General features: G+C 40.0%; 1 protein-coding gene across 2 annotated transcripts in view; it reads right to left on the reverse strand.

Moving 5' to 3' along the window:
* Window positions 1–15687, reverse strand: part of plppr2a (phospholipid phosphatase related 2a) — a 146955-nt gene that overhangs the window by 41913 nt on the left and 89355 nt on the right. Inside the window, exons 3-4 of one of the 2 annotated variants that reach the window (XM_074696134.1) lie at window positions 2930–3039; window positions 2454–2707 (exon numbers count right to left, since the gene is read on the reverse strand). The gene's annotated coding sequence lies outside the window, so the exon portion shown is untranslated. Of the gene's footprint in view, window positions 1–2453; window positions 2842–2929; window positions 3040–15687 lie in introns of those variants that run through there. The other variant, XM_074696133.1, reaches the window with a different exon arrangement.

The following is a 15687-nucleotide window of genomic DNA, read 5'->3' on the forward strand; positions in this document are numbered from 1 at the left end:
ACCATCACTAAAAAATTAATCACAGAAAAATTATTTCTCTCTTTTCACAACTTAACTCCGTCAGCCAGCGAGATGTTGTCATATACAGACTTAGATGTGCCTCAAATCTATCCGGTCCTGCTCGACTTGATGAGGAAACTGAGAAGTTGCATTTCGAAATATCCAACATTGGCACTGATCTAATTCTAAAGTGTGGATTATGATCAGGCATATATCTAAAAGGGAGACATTTTCAAGATCAAACTCCAAAAATATGAAATCTTATCAAGTGTTTCTATCTTTCTGTCTTTTAAGTAAAAATTGTCTTTTATACTTGATGTGAGCCACATTCAATCGGTCAGTCCAGAAACACGTCTCGTTTCAAGTTAACTAAAGACAAAAATGAGGTCTGAATTTATTGGAACAAGTAAAAACACTCTGCCAATGGAACAAGAAAAAACTGCTTGAAAATTTTCTTACAACTAGAATAATGTCTTAATACAAGTATCTTTTCTTTTGTTCCATTGAAATTTTTTTAACTTGTTTAATCTTTTAATGGCTTGTAATAAGACATTTTTCTGGACTGGTCAGGTGAATGAGTCTCATATTAAGTCTAAAAAAGACATTTTCTACTGAAAATAAGACAAGACACTTGATAAGATTTCAGTTTTTTCCAGTGCACCTATAAACTCCTTGCAGCCCCTTCAAGTTGCACAGCTGCCGCATGATGTGTCAAAAAGCACCTTCCAGCCTACAATTCATGCTGTTTTGCTTGCAACTTGTACATCAGGATGTTGTTTTGGTTTTGTTTTTGTCCTTGAAACTGAAGCCACAGGGGGTTTGACAAAACCCAAGAAGCTATTAGATAGAGGCAGGCCGATGGCTAACGCTAGCAAGTTACAGATCATACTGTTCAATTAAAACTTGTGGAGAAAAAAATTGTTCTATTTTGGGAACAATAACAAATAGTGAGCATTTACCACACATTATGGAGCTATTATTGTAGCAAAACTCTTTGTAACTATATAAAATGATCCGCAAATGATTGTGCATGTGTACGAGCATCTGCAAAAGTCAAGACCACTCTGCAATCTGAGTCCATTTAACACACAGAGTAGGGCTCTTGAAGCATATTTTGGCTAGAAAAGTAATTACATTACCACTACAAGATGGTCACAATGCACCAACCCATGCACTGGTTTCTGTATTTGAGTCCTTATTTGAAGTAAGGCAGTCCAGATGTTTTTTAATCTTATTTGTGAGGCCTGAATCTAAATGGACTAATCTGATACTTCACTCATCAATCAGTGAAAGTCAACACAGACAGAGACGGATGGTGAAAAAGACAGTTGGAAGAAAAGAGGAACACAGGACACAATTACATGCAGAAAATACAAAAGAACTCTAATTTAATGAGAGCAGAAAAGCAAGCTGCAGAAGGGAAAGTTGGATTAGCAACACTCAAACGCACATGTGCTCAAACACACACATCATGACATGCATTATGGAGAGCAAGACATTTAAGTTGCCTGCTGCTCTGAAGGGCTCCGGTCGAAGAGGAAATACTCAAGCAGCCATATGTCCTCTCTCCTGCTGCAGCAGTCCACCACCCTGCCCCAGGACACACAGTGCACATGTCCGTGCACACACTCACATACACATGTATGGGCTAAATGAGCACCATAATCTGCACTATGCTTGATTTTTATGTATGTGATATGACAGAGTTTTTTTTTTTTTTTTCATTTGTGGAGCAGAAACATGAGGGAAGGTGTAGCAGCAATGCAGCGTTAAAATGCCAGCTGTCAGTCAGCCATTCTCCAATTCCTAACCATGCCACATCCGGAGGGATAACCTAAATATTCAAGTCTCTGACTGCAGAGCAACAGAGACAGTCTCCCCTCCTTTTTTTGACCATTTACCTGCAGCTCAGCGCTGTCACTATCGATCAGAGTGAAGCCTGACCACACTCAGCTCTGTTGCTTTGGAATTTGTTTTGTGTTTGCTTCATACTGAGCTCTCCATTCAGACGGCACACTTTGTCACATTTTTTACATTTTGTTCTAGAAACAAAGGCTACAATTACAAACAGTGCACCTTTTCTGACACCTCATATGAGTCAGAAATGAACGTCCCATGTCTTTATTGTACGGCAATCCCTTCCTGTTAATAGGGCAAAGTCAAGGAGGCGAGTAAAACCGTAATAGGATTTACCCAATGCTGGATAATTAGAGCTTCTGTTTGGGGAATACCACTGCAAAACACACAGCAGTACAGAGACACTCCCCCATCCTCACAATACACACACCCACACTCACACACACACCTCAGGCACACTCTTAGACCAGGAAGAAATGATCCACTTAAAGCACAGAAAATGCAAGACAGTGATTCCCTCAGCATGACTGTTCCCCCCGGCAGACACGTTTAGAACGATCCATCCGTCCAGTCATCTTTCCTTCCCCGTTGCTTACCTTGGATACCTTGTCTCCAAGCTGACAGTTGCCGTGGCACCAGATGCCTATGCGGTGGTCATGTCAGAGCAAATGATGGTGAAGGAGTGTGAAAATCTGTTTCCACGTAGCTCTCCGTCTCTCCTCTTTTTCCCTCTCCGTCTTCTCCAACAACAGCAGCAGCAGCAGCAGCAGCGTCTCAGTCTCTGAATCTTCCACACACTCTCACGCACTCACTCCCCTTTTAATTAGCTGTTTCCAACATCCAGTGATGCCTAATGAATGAAATAGCTGAAATTACCTCCTGTGCTGTGCATAGTCCAATGAGGCAGCACAGGAAAGACAGAGAAGGAGTAAAACATGTGTGAGGGAGCAGAAATGTTTCCATGTGTGTGAGACGGATACCAGAGGAGGGAGAGAGGGAGAGAAGAAGAAGGGAGGGAGGGAGGGAGGGCATGCATTGTGTGTCAGCTCATTTGTATTCAAAGCTTGCTTACCCTCTCCATCCCTCCCCTTGTCTCTCCCTCTGTCCATCTCCTCTCTTATCTCTCCATCCTCTTCTCTCCGTCCCTTCCTCCTCTTTGTGAATGGACATAGAGGACCCAACCTAAATATTAGAAAGAAAGAAAGAAAGAAAGAAAGAAAGAAAGAAAGAAAGAAAGAAAGAAAGAAAGAAAGAAAGAAAGAAAGAAAGAAAGAAAGAAAGAAGGAAGCTGCAGACCATGAAGAAGAAAGAAATGCTGCTGGTGTGTGCTGTAAGGATGCTGATCTGCCTCCAGCTCAGCTCACTCTGGATGTGGGTTAATGATACACAGCTATTGATTTAGCACTGGTGGAGAACATGTAACATCACAGGTCAGAGCTGGTGAGGGAGGAGAAGAGGCTTGCTGGAGTGTCTGGGCAGTCATGTGTGAATGAGTCATGGCTTTTGCTGAAGGTGAATGAAGTTTGGAATCAAAATGCTCAAAAACATCTCTGGTCACAATAAATTAAAAATGACTCAAGGTATCAAAATGATAAGTCCCCCTGCTCCTAAACACTGACCACCTCTGATGGACCTCTCTGCAGACCCTCAATGTGACACAAATCTGTCAAATGCAGAAAGAGGATGATGGAAAAAGTGATGAAAAAGCATAAATGGTGAGAAATGATAAAAGGGTTATTACAGCTGAAGTAGTAAGATTCAGCCTTTTCTGCATGTGGACAGTTTTGTTAACAATAATATTACTAATAATCTAAAAGCAATAAACAAAAAAGAATAAAACATGGAGGCAAAAAATAAAGATGGTTACGAATTAAATACAGTGGCACTGGACTGCAAAACACAAAAATGTTTGAATTTACCTGTTTATTTTTGCATTTTCTTTTTTGTGTTTGCCTTTTCATTATGTAGTTGTGTTGTAACTGTGAAATAAAATGTGCAAAGTAGTAACGGAGGCATCTGCCCCCCCTGGAAGTCAAGTTAATTTTATTTTCCATACAGCGCCAAATCACAGCAGAAGCGATTAAAGCCGCGTTTCCACCAAGTAGACCGGTTCGGTTCATCTCATCTCATCAGCATGACCATCGGCACACAGACTTCTCTGAAACATAAGCTTGATTGGTCTTTGTATCAAAGAGCTACATGCCAATCACAGAGGAAGAAATGTTGCATGTCTTCCATCTATGCTCTTTGTTTACTGTGTCGCGTTTTTCTTTTTCGTTGGATTTACTAGCGGGGTAAACTGTGTAGCTCTGCTACGGCGTCACGCCATTGTTTAACAGCTGGGGCTTTCAGCATCCAGCTTACATGCTACCTACCACGAGAGGGCACAGTTTGCCCTGGAAACGCAAACAGGATCAGGCTCAACTGTACCAAACCGTGCCAAACCGTACTGAATCTACCCAGACTGCTTGGTGGAAACGCAGCTTTAGAGTTACCTCTATTATATATCAGGTGTATACCTTTTTTAAATTTTTTATTAAACAGACTAAGTAGCCTTATGTTACTCATCCAGTTAACCTGACAGGATGTCATTTGTACATCATTGCGTTCACATTTCTCCTCACACTGGTTCAAGCACGGCACGTTTACACAGACAAGCACACTCCGTATAGCGGACAGAGAACTGGAAAACTACCACAAGAAACATCTCCCGGTGCCTTCTCTGATGCAACCCCCTACCGCTGCGGATAACGTCACCACCCCCCAAGGCTGTAAACCTAGGAGAAACACTGAGCAAACATAAATGACTTTGTTCATTACCAAAACTGACCGTACAGCCTTTCTTAGCAACAGCAACGTGCCCTAAAGTGCCCTTTCAGGGACACTTATTGCGCTCTTCAGTGCACTCCTGGTTGGGAAAACACACTTAACTGTCCTCTTGGGAGGCAAAAAACGTGTGCTAAATACCCTCGACAACGGACGCAGGAATGAGCTGTATGCGCGGTCTTTTTTCTATATGCCTCTGCCCTTCAAAAAGTCCATACACACCACTAGTGGATTTTACCCAGCTGTCTTACTTATCACACAACTGCATTGTACTTGACACTTGATACTGACCCAATAACCCCTGACAACACAAAATAATCCTCCAAGGCCAAAGACAAAGAAATCACACGCCTCATATGACTGTTAGAAAAGAGCTGACACATCCTACATCTGCTTGTTGCTTGCTGCTTGTTTTCACGGAGGCAGAGATGTTAGTTTCTGTTAGCATCATTGGTAATCATGGTGGCAAGAACATTACTATTCGTAATGCGTGTAACTGGAGGGCCACACAGTATGAATATTTCAATATCGGATTGTGTCCTGCAATGGAGGGAACAGCAGCACAGCTGGTAAGTGCAGCTGTTGAGAAACTTGAAACATGAACTGTAGTCACAATAACAACAGTGTTAAAAACTATGACAATTGCTTCATTGAATTTAAAAAGTTTACCAGTTTTGAAGGTTAGGGGAAGAAGAGCTGAATGAGGAACAGATTCAACAACTAAATTCGCATTGTATAACGTAACAGTAAGAAATTATGCATACATGATCTGAAATGTGTCTTTAGTGTTTGTGCTGTAAGAATGTGGATCAGAATCTATTTCCAGATGGACTATTTTTCATCAATACAATAGCTTTGGAAATGCCAACAAAAGGTTTGAATTGTCTGATAATATAGGAATTGACTTAAATAAGAGGAAGAGACTCTAGGAGAAGTCTACACAGGTTTTTAACAACACACTCAGTGAGTTTAATATTTAATCCCAGCATGTATGTTTTGACAATAAAACCACAGCTTTAGCTCCTTAAGTAGAGTTTTGGCACTTGAGACCTTTATTTAGATTTCCCCTCTTGGTAAATGTCTGAACCAAAATAAAAATACGAGGAGTAAAGAGTTGTTGCACCCAAACAGTGTCATCTTCTTTTGTAATGCTCACATCAACACGAGGACAGGGGGCTGTGCTCAGAGATCCATAGGTGCTAAATGACTCAAGAGGTTAACCTCAGGCTGCTCTGTTGGCCACACTGCTGGTTACTGCCCTGCCCACTCTTCATTAATATGGCATTACCTCAGAGGCATTAGGAGCCACTATCCTTTTTTATGTGCACACAGCTCCACATGTATCTTTTATTAATGTTTGTACATCAAGAACAAGGCAGGAGCACCAGCAACATTTTTTTGAATTGGTAAAATGGCTGATGTAGTGAAAGTTTGAAAATGGGCAAGAAAATGAAAACCTGACAAATCTTTTGATCGAAATGCTTCAACAGCTAACCTCCTCATTTCAATCCCATTATTCTTTGAGAATTAGAAGCCACTGCACCTTTAAGGATTTTTTTTGTCCCTAGATAACCTCCAAAACAAATGAAATTCAGTATTCTTTTCTGCATTTCCAAAACCAGCTCACTTCCCCTCCTCCAACGCTGAGTGTGCTGTCCTGCCTCATGTGGGTCTCAGTGGGATTGTCAGTAGATGAGATATAGCTCGGGCATCGTGGAAATGAGAAATCTGCCTGTTATGGGGCCGTTATGGTTTACAGCACATTGGATGCATGTCCCAAGGGTCTACTCTCCTCCCGAGCCACATCCTCAGCTTCATATCTCTATCCATCCCCCCCTTTACTGCTCACACACGTTCTCAAGCCCAGCGCGGAAATCCTTCAACATCTCCCTATTTTACGTCTTTAAAGGGAAAAATAAAAGAGAAGGTCACAGAGGGGCAGGAAATTGAGATTTGAAAGACACCTTGCTGATGTGAATAAGTTGTTGCTAGGGAAATTTTGCCCTTGCAAACAGAAGCATGCACAGACAACAAATTAGTCAGTCAGCTGAAAGTACTGTTTACAGTTACACATATAGCCATTCATGCAGATCTTATAACTATAATTCAGTTATGATGGCAAACCATGCACCATATATGTACATGCATGAGTACATGCATCCATAGGAGCCTGCTACTGTGTGCCTCCCATTGCCCTGACTGCATACTAGCAATGTACATGCCACGTTTAAATAATTCATATTATCAATTCAAGGTCAACCAAACAGCAGAAATGTGTTCATGCAGAGAGTTTGGCCAGTGTGACATGTTAAGAAATAAGCGAGAGCTAAAACAAGCTTTGCAGAATGATGAAAAAATACATTTGCAGAGCTAGAGATGCAGAAGAATCCCCCAGAACTGAATATCATCCACATTGGAGCCCATGAAAGAAAACTTCATCTCTGGTTTCAACCTGCTCAAATTTCAGCACATACCCACATTACCGCCTCATTACCACCACACATAATTCCTCCACAGCTCCCAAAACACCACCCCCAACGGCACAGACATACACTCACATCACCCCTTTATCATTAAGCCTTGAGCTCCAGCTGTGGTCTACTGGGGCAAATCATTAATCAGCTTGACAACAAAGGACTGAATTCCTACACTAGCTTTTTCTCTTTGTCTGCACAACCTTCTTGAAAAATATCTGCAAAGCTTGGCACAAAGTAGATCATCCTACACCCTGCTCTTCTGTAAAAATATTTGTTTATATTCATTCTACCTTCAAAAGTCTGAAATTTATCATTTAGCTCTGCTACTTCTTTCAAAAAAATCTGAAGTTTGTTGGTGTTTAAAAAAAGATTATAGTATTGAACACAACACAACACAACACAACACAACACAACACAACACAACACAACACAACACAACACAACACAACATAACATAACATAACATAACATAACACAACATAACAGCATGAGGGAAGACTTTTTTGCAATTATCTGCTACAGATGTTTTCCTTTTTTACAATGATTGGAAAATAAATTCCTATTTTACGTGATTTGATTTCTGAGCTGCAGTTGGCTACGAAGACCCCCACTAATTTACACAGGATCCAGAAGAGAGGTCCCTTGGTCGTGTAGGCTTGCTATAAACCCCTCAGGCACTGAGGGAAATGATCCATGTCATTGTAAACACACCAGATGGGGTCCTGAAGCAGGGAACAAGAAGGCAGAGCAGCAGTCTTGTCATAATGAGATGAAAATGAGGTGACTCTAGGCTACGGTTGGTGACAGAGAGAGGCCCAGTTCAACGAATGAAAGTGTAGAGTAATGTAAGTGACAGGTAGCAAACCTGCAAGAAAATCAATTCAATTCAAATGAGGAACCACATATCTCTTGTCTCAGACTAAGACATTACAAAGACTCCAAGGGGGGTCAGACATAAACACTCCTGTTGTCACAATGTTACAGTGTGTGTGTGTGTGTGTGTGTGTGTGTGTGTGTGTGTGTGTGTGTGTGTGTGTGTGTGTGTGTGTGTGTGTGTGTGTGTGTATCACTCTGCAGAAGTCCTCCAAAACACATGAGAGCAGTGTCGTTTGAACAGTCATTAGACCGTTTCTGGTCCTGCTACATTTCTGCTTAAACAGTGATAGTGCAGTGAATGTTCTAAATATATAAATATAGGAAACATGATCCTGTGCAAAATTTTTACAAATTTTGGGACAAGAAAAAAACACCAAAGGTGTACCCTTGAGGTGTGAAAATAATCAAAAAGGTATTTCATAAAAGCACCTTTTATTTTCTTCTTTTTTTCTTTTAAATTTTGACTTTGGGTGAATTTTTCTTCTATATTTGTGCTCTTTTAAAGCCAATACCAGCCAGTGTGATAAAAATGTAATCTGAATCTAGCCCAGGGGCTAAACCTCATGTTTCTGGTTTTCCAAACTTCTTGTACTAAAATTAAGGGGCAACATCCATTTTTTTTAAATGAAGCCTATGTAGGAGTGCCAAAAGCTGCTGCAGTTTGAGTGTCCGTTAAAAGGGGCCGTGAGAACTTTGAAAGTGATCTTGAAAAAGTCTCCCTTCTAGATATATGCCTGGTCAAAATCAACACTTTAAAATGAGATCATCAGCGCCAATAAAGGCTATTTCCAAATGATACTTTGTAGCTTCCCAATCAGGTCGGGCAGGACCAGAGGGATACGGCATGTCTAAGTCTCTGTGACAATAATTTAGTAGTGAGAAGATACATCAATGTTTTCCTCTGCTGAAAGCCATTTCTTCTATCAATTTTGTAGTGATGGTGGACACAGGAGCCTAATTGTTAGACAGAAAGATGACAGGAGAGCAGAAGAAGCTAAATGGGAGAGTGATTCAGCCCGAGCTAAAGGCTAACATAGGGGCTAAACTGTTTTTGATTATGTTCATCCCAACCCACAGTCAGCAGTTATTCTGCAGTGGTCTGTTCAAACTTGAGAGTCTATCAATAAAATGAAGAGTGAGGTTACGTTAGCTCTGCTTGGTAGATGACTGGCAGGACATAACTAACCAGGATTTACTAACATCACACATTATGGACATGGCTTAGAGCACCGGGCTGCCAGCTGTGCTAACTATGAACGGCTAGTAAACTACTTACAAACTGACATAGTTTACTTGATGTCATGTTAGCCTATAGCTACACTGGAGCACTGGGCTCCCAATGTCGCTACATGTAGTCAACTATGTTTGCTTGATGTCACGTTTCAAACTGTATTGCTATATAACTGTACTGATTAATAATCCATTTAGTTCCAAAACAAACACACACCTTGCTAAAAGTAATTTACGACAGTTTGCGTGAAACTCTAGGCCAGAAGACGGCGGGTACAATTAAAACAGATCCTCCTAACAGCATCTTTAAGGCTGGCTGCAGAATAACAGGAAACCACTAACAAACCAAGCCAAGGAAAAAAAAAACAGACTCTTGCAACATTAGGAAACATTTACAGTCTGGTCCATCTTGGGTTAGCTCACTTCTCTTTTGCCGCACACTTTACAGGCATTGATTTTTCCTGACACAGCTCACAGCTCACATGACTGACTGGTCTGGCACCCTATAGCTGTTGGTAAGGAGGCTCAAAGTCCATCTCACCACCAGCATTCCAAATCTGGCCCTTGCAAACAACTGGCATCATTACTCTGTTTGGGAACAGATTGGGCGACCTCGTAGAGACTATGTCCATTCATTATACAGTCTGTGAGGATACCCCCCACGCTGATTCCTAAATTCTGACTTCCCATTTTTGGGTGATCGAGTGTGATGGTAATGTATTTTGAATCAAGCCCCAGGGCTAAAATCTTTGTTAATGGTTTTTCAAAATTCTGACTTCCCATTTTTGGGTGAAACCCTGGAGCTTAGTTCAAAACACATTTTTATCACACTGTCTGGGGTTGGCTTCAATAGGGGACAAATATTTCAGAAAAAGGGAAGTGAGAATAAGAACACTAAAAGGTGTACCAGGAGCGTTTATTTACCCCTAGGATGACTTTATAAAGACCCTGGGAGTTTGAAATACTGAATTTTTCATTTTTTTCTAAAACAACAAAAAAATATTTATCTTTCTTTTTCAGTAAAATCATGAAAAGCAAGAGCAGATACCTACATGGGAATGAAGTACAAGGAGGTAAAAATAAAAATAAAAAAGCCCCAGGCCAAAGTGTGAAAGTGTGTATTGACATATTTGACTCTAATTACTTGTATGTGTCTGCATACTGGAGCTTCAAACATCACAGAAAGAGAGAATGAAATCTGCAGCATGCTGAAGGTCTGACACTGTTACAAGCATCCAGATTGGTGCCCAGAGCTGCTGCGACTCGACTCAAGGCACCCACATGCTGAAGCAGAGCGCCTCATTAGGTAGGACGATGAAGGGAGGTTGGGTGGGAGAGGAAGAGAGATGAAGGGAGTATTTCTTCATGCTCCATCTGGACAGAATCTTTAAGAATACTCTGGCAGTGATGGGACCTCGCACTGGCAGTTCAAAGTGTTTGCGACATAGAGGAGGGGTGGAGTGTTGTATGTCACCGAGGAATCCTCTGAAGGGGTGTTGAACAATCGGCAAAGCAAGATCCGAGCTATCACACTCGCACTTGCCCATAGCTCTTTGATTTATAATGATGATTATTTATAGCTGGCTTAACATACTTACGGGGTTGTGGAGGCCGAGATGTCAAGCAGAGTCAGAGAAATATGAGATGGTTTTCTTCACTGAAGGTGTCTCAAGCACTTAGCTTTTTATATGAACCAAGATATAGCTCGAATATCTTCCATAGTAGCTTGTTTTACAGATTGATTCATTCTCCAACAGGATGACGACAGATTTAGTGACACAAATAAAAATGAAGTGGAGAGTGGCAATCTGCAGATCACAGACAACAGGCTATTTAAGGAAAGTGCATCAACAGAGACCAGAAATATCTCTGGTGTTGCTCAAAATAGTTTTCCTTCTTCAAAAAGTATTTCCAGCTGACACAGATTTAAGAATCACTTTTACCCCTCATGATTTATTAAATCTTACAGGAACCTGCTTGAGATAGGCAGCATTATTGAATAAGTATATTTTCACTACCATTTCACTTCAGATTGTTTTAGATTTCATTTTTTGGGTGACACTTTAGAATAGGGAGCACATAGTCACTATTAATAAGGTGCTGACTAATGTGCATATGAGCAGCATACTAGCCCTTTACTTGTATTAATTAAGCACGTATTAACACCTTGCAAGGCGCTGCCCTGTTTGCTATGGCTGCCTTTTTCAGCAGCTCTCTCTTCTTTGTCCTTTTCTTGTAATTTTTTTGTCTCTTTTTCATAATCTTTGTATTTGGAGTGGATCATTACTTTGTATAGCTCATTTGTTGGTCATGGACACCAAACTTTTTGTGGCTTCAGTGATATTTTTACTACTTTTTCTCCTGTGTTTGTCTGAAGATCCTACATAAACCATGGCTGCATTGTTTACATGTGAACTCAGCTGTTAGCAGCCTGTAGCATGTCAATGCTAACTGGTGTAAGGCCTGATGTCTTCCCACAAGGTGAGGAGAAGGAGGTGAGGACGACGTGCTGGTTCTCAGGTGTGAGCTGAGAAGTGACGACATGGATCTGTCCTTCCGTCCATTGTTACTGGGAATGTAAGATCTATCTCCAATAAGATGGACGAGCTAGCTGTGCTAACCCAGCAACAGAGGGAATACCAGGGGGCAGAGTAGCATCATGCTATACACAGACATGGCTAACGGAGCTAACATCAGACGTCAACGCCCACATTGGTAGAGCTTCACCTGCTGTGAGCAGACAGGATCCAGGAGACAGAGATGGAGCATGACTGAAGAAGCTCAGTCCTGGACCCTGTGGAGGTGGAGGCTGGCTGAACTGGACAATGATGGACAAGCTGTCAGCATCTATTTTCTTATGGACCTTTTTGCACTTTCTATACACTTTCTTACTTTTGTTTTCTTGATTGCTGGCTTCAATTTTGTTGTACTTGTTACAATGACAATGAAGTTCTACTCTATTCTATTCTACTCTACTCTACATAGCCTTATTCTTCCTCTATTAATGAATGAATTAAGGCTTCATTATATTAACTCCTAATTATCAAATGGAATTACTCAATTGTAACAATTAATTAATTTATTTAAAAGAATTACTGTTCATGTGATACTGCCCCTTTACAAGGCCCTGATAGCCCACACCATTAATCATATTATTTTTATTAAATAAAGGGCTAGTATGCCACTTATATGCACATTAGTAAGCACCAAATTAATAGTGAATAAGTGCTCCCTTTTCTAAAGTGTTACCATGTTTTGTTTTTCGGTTCTTTTTTGTTTTTAAAACCACCTTTAAACCTTTTTCTAGAGTCAGTGATGTCCGTTCACCAATCACAGCGCGACACAATTTCATAACAGGCTTCTCTCATGCAGTGTATAGTCTTATAATCCTCTTTAAACTGCAATTAGCACTATACATTGACCTTCAGTACAGTTTATCCTTTTTCATCCAGTATGATCCCATTATACTCAGGATAGTTCATTGCACACCACTGGTTCTCTTTCCTTACAGTAAGAAATAGTTGGAGGGCAGAGTAGAGAAGGAGAGGAGAGGAAAGGAGGCCTGAACCAAAACGAAACATGAAACAAAGGAGCTTAAAAGAGCCTCTTGTTTACCATGTAAAACTGGAGCTTGTGGATTGAGCTCTGAGTCGCGCATTCGCTTGGTGCAGAGGTACAATACACGCTTTGGCCTTTACAATTAGATTAGGAGTCTTAAGTTCTTTGTTTCCCAAGTTGAATCAACAAGAACCAAGAAGTGCTGTGACACTGAGACTATGAGACTATGGAATATGATTCTCCTTTTTTGAGTCATGTATCTGCAGTGTGTAACCTGCTCTTGCTCTCGACTGGTTAAATGCCTACATGCCATGTCCATCTCCGTGGGTGGATCCGTGTTTGCACACATTCGGTAAAATCCTGTTCCCTATGGCGAATGTGGGAGATTCTTCTGTGTGTTTGATCATAATATGTGGGCTGCAGCGGTTCTTTGATTTCCTTCAATAGGAGGCAAACATCCCTCAGAGGGTACTGCAGGCGTATGGTGTCTTCGCTTAAAGATAAGCTTTAATCAACAGCAAGCAAATGAGAGATGGAAGATAAAAGGAAGAGTTCGAAGACACCTTCAAACTGGATTTATAAACAGAAGGTTCTGTTGTCTTTGACTCTTCATTTCCCAATCGTTGTAGGAGCAGATTTAATGATTGGGATCTGAGGGCAAACCATGAAACAAGGCCTCTATTGTGCCTCATACTCACTCATTTGAAATGCTTTAAGAACACACTCGCATGGATGCAGTCGCATTTTATGTGGTCATTTCAAAGGAGTCTTTCTCTGTCTGTGTGTAGACCATACTTTCAACAGGTACTTGAGGAGTGTGTCACAGTGTATTTTTGAACAACATACTGAACCCCTAATTTCTTGTAAATAAAAAAATGCCTCAAGCATTGAGGATGAACCAAGAATATTCAGGTGTTTTTTCTTGTCAGTTTAGTCAGATTTTTAGTCAAACTTTGAAATTTATTGAAATATTTTTCTTGTTTATTTGGTTTTGGTTTACAAGTCTTTAAGTATGCATTAACTTCTGTTTTGCCTGAAGCCTTGACATGTTTTGCTGTTGGGTTGGATCATAACTGTGTAAATAAATATATAGGAAAGAGACTACTGGTATAGTTTAGGTGCAGTTTTCATGGAATGGCATAAAAGTGTGCAGGTTACTGCAGGAAATATTAAAAAAAATTTAGTCAGTGTCACTGATTTCTTCTTCTCTTGCCAAATCAAATCACAAGGAGTGTGTAAAGGAATGTGCATCAGGTGGTCACCGTGAAGCTTGACATGCTAAACTGCACTCTGTTTGCTAGCACATGACCATTTACTGACTTAACTCATGATGTTGCAGGTATGCAATAAAGGCCGTAAAAGTTTTTTTACCTCATAGCTACAGAAATTAATGTTTAAAAAAAATTAACCATTTCTTTAACTTATTTTTCTTTGAGATTTTCATGTAGAGGCGCAGTCATCACAAAGCGGGTAAACCGTTTTTCTCTTTCATAATGAAGTAGCTGTTACTGCTGGTTGGAGAAAGAGAAAAAACAGCTGAAAGGCAGAATTCAGCACAGTCATCCCCTCTTCATAATGGCTATTTTTGTCATGTTTTAAGGCTGTAATTATCCAGCTATGTTCACTCCGATCTAAATCATCATAAAAACAGGGTCAGAAAATTAAAGCAGGTTTGCCTTTCACGGTATGTTTAAATATCAGTTTACATGGCTAAGCCTCTTAAACAAGGTCAGAGCAGCTGTCCTAACATATAACCATTATGCATTGTTTTGCTATTTATAGCATACACACTATTGCTAATTCAATAGCTACTCCACATCATTGGTAAAAGATCAACAATATGCAAAGAGATGCTGAAGCATAAGGAGGTAACAACAACAGTGCCAAAAAAGTCTACAGCAGATGCAAAATTAGCTTAGTTTATTGTAAAGTTAAATGTAGAGAATGTATTAATCAATTTGTAGCACTGAATTTCATAACTTTTTGTGACTTATTAACTGGATTCATGGGTCCGTTTTTTTTTTGTTTGTTTTTGTTTTTTTTTTTAAAGAAATTCTATGAAGTCCTGGCTGCTAAGCTCAATTGGAGTTCAAATATTTCAGATGCAAATTTCAGAGGGATGCAATTACAGCTTGAGAATTTTTTAAATTATTTTTTGTACATTTGACTCATTGGCTATTAACTATTTTCAAAACAGAGAGCATCTATCTATCTATCCATTTTTTTAATCTATCTATCTATCTATCTATCTATCTATCTAGCTAGCTAGCTAGCTAGCTAGCTAGCTAGCTAGCTAGCTAGCTATCAGCTGTAGAACAGGCTGCTGAGTTCCATTAAATTCAGATATTTGCAATAGAAATTTCAGAGGGTTATAATAACAACTTGAGATTTATTTATTTTTTGTTTTTTGTTTTTTTATTCTTAATTATTTTGGGATATTTAATTGGTATCTAGAGCCATTTCCAGACTTTTTTAGTGAGGATATCTATTTGGGAATGCTAACCTCACGTTCTGTGAAAAAACAAAGATGTCATCTGCATAAAAACAAATCTTTTGCCCCAGAACCCTGCAAGACCTCTCTTTGTGAACCCTATCCTGCCCTGCAGGGTTCATTGAGTTTTGGGGCATGTTATGACCACCATATTAGAAACTCATTGTGACACAGGAAGGAATGCAGAAGATAACTAGATGCCTTATTCTTAGTTTAGTATATCTTGAAAATGTATATTTTTACATGTCAAGTTAATGTGTGTACTAGAAATAAAAAAGCGCTTTTTGAAGTGCACAAAATTCCTTTTTTATAATATCTGTTTAACACTCGCTCTCTTTCAAAATTACTTTGACTGATGAATAGTAAGAACCA

Source organism: Halichoeres trimaculatus, unplaced genomic scaffold, assembly GCF_033239565.1.
Source record: "Halichoeres trimaculatus isolate MK-OKI-2021-1 unplaced genomic scaffold, fHalTri1.1 fHalTri1_scaffold_20, whole genome shotgun sequence".
NCBI lineage: Eukaryota > Metazoa > Chordata > Actinopteri > Labriformes > Labridae > Halichoeres > Halichoeres trimaculatus.